The 1,900-nt window shown below is 41.1% G+C and overlaps 1 pseudogene; it reads left to right on the forward strand.

Moving 5' to 3' along the window:
- The first annotated feature begins 253 nt into the window (after nt 1–253).
- LOC123824569 lies at nt 254–1,662 on the forward strand (annotated as a pseudogene).
- Nucleotides 1,663–1,900: the final 238 nt, after the last annotated feature.

Below are 1,900 nucleotides of genomic sequence, written 5' to 3' on the forward strand. Positions count from 1 at the left end.
AATATGTAATATAATATAAGCATTGGTAGACTGGAATTGTTTGAATTTCATTTAATGGAATTGCTAAACTTTTTGGACCATAATAACTGAATTTACATTTTTTAAAATAATTGAATAATTACTGTAGCCTTCTGTCTGGGAGAAAGTGGTTCCCCTCCTTAGCTCTTACCCTGACACCAGACAATTTAGTTCCTCCCCTTGCACATCTCTGATGCCTTTCAAGCTGCTCCCCCAACATCGGAGTTTGGAGGGAATGAGTCTGAACTGCGGGAGGAGCCAGTACAATTCAGATTTTAGAAGCACAGAGCTGGTACAGAAGAGGTCATGTTTTATGAAGGAAGCTCTCTCCAGGCTTGTTACAAAGAGGTGTTTTCTATCCTTAACCAATTCCAGGTTCTTTTGGATGTTCCATGTGACAGGTTTCATGCTACCAAATTTATGAGATGGCTCTACAAGCATGAAAATCCCAAGATGCAAACAATGGCAGTGAGCATCACCTGTATTCTAGCCTTGCAGCTCTCACCTGAATAAAGTGCACAACTTAAAGAAGAGCTATTTATGGCAGTTAAGGACCTTCTTGTGACAGTAACACAAAAGGCTACTGAGAAGTTAGATTCTCCCTCTTGTTTACTGTGAAAGCAACTTTGGAATCTTACAGATGAGTCTCCAGCTGTCCGAAGGCTCTTTATTGAAAATCAGGTGTTGACAACCCTTCCCCTTCTTTCCTCCATTACCCCCACTCCCCAACCCCTCTGGTTACTGCCAGTTTGTTCTTTATTTCCATGTCTCTGGTTATATTTTACTTGCTTGTTTGTCTTGTTGATTAGGTTCCACTTACAGGTGAGATCATATGATATTTGTTTTTCACTGCCTGGTTTCTTTCACGTAGCATAATGTTCTCCAGCTAAGGGTCATCAAGGAACATGTATAACTGACCCACAGACAAAGCCAAAGGCGGGTAGGATTGAGGGTGGGAGGTGGGAATGTGTAGGGCAGGGGAAAGTGGTGGAGGGAAAATGGGGACAACTGTACTTGAATAATAAAAATAAATAAGTTAAAAGGCACACACACACAAAATAAGCAAATAAATTATGACTGAAAAAAAAAGAAAATCAGGGATTAACAATTTTCTTCCAACTCTTGGAGAACGATGTATGTGAAGTCACAGAACTCTCTTCCAAGCTAGTAATGAAAGATGTGGTGAAGTTTATCAGTATCTTGCTCTGTAGCAGAGAAATGGAAACCAGTTGCTTTGCTAGAGGCATCATAACCCATCTGACACCTGACAAATAACCCAGGATAGCCCATGACTTTCAGAAGAGTGCTGTCCTCCAAGATCTGTATGTGGCCATCTTTAATTGGAGAAGTTCAAGTTGTAAGATGAGAGCATCGGTGACCCACAGATCCTTCAAGGCATTGTTCCTACTCCTTGGCAACTTCTCTTAACCAGAGGTTCATCTCTGGGCACTGTGGACTATATATTATGCCTGGAGTAAAAACCCCAGCAAATACTGCCAAACACATTTTGAAGGAGGATTGCAGTTTTTGTGTGACATCCAAGAGCACAGCAATGCAGCCCCTCAAGCACAGCAGACTGCAAATTCCATTGTAGACAATTTCAGAATGCGTTTCATGAATCATCAGAGACTGCCTTTGTGGTAAATACACTTTTTAACCTAAGGACATTCTGAGGGGCTCTTGGCTCCTCAATGGCAGGCAGGTCTTCTGCTCTGTCAGTGATTGAAAGCTCAAAGTCATTTTTGGAGTTTGGGAATTGCCCATCTTTCGCTGATGATGTTTTACAAGTCATCAAAGTTTGCATTTGTATGATAGCCATAATCCTAAATCAAGCCTGAATCATTTTGAAAACACTCCCTCAGCATTTTTGAAAAATCAAGCC

This window comes from Phyllostomus hastatus, unplaced genomic scaffold (assembly GCF_019186645.2).
Source record: "Phyllostomus hastatus isolate PE091 unplaced genomic scaffold, TTU_PhHast_1.1 phas_contig_58, whole genome shotgun sequence".
NCBI classification, from domain to species: Eukaryota; Metazoa; Chordata; class Mammalia; order Chiroptera; family Phyllostomidae; genus Phyllostomus; species Phyllostomus hastatus.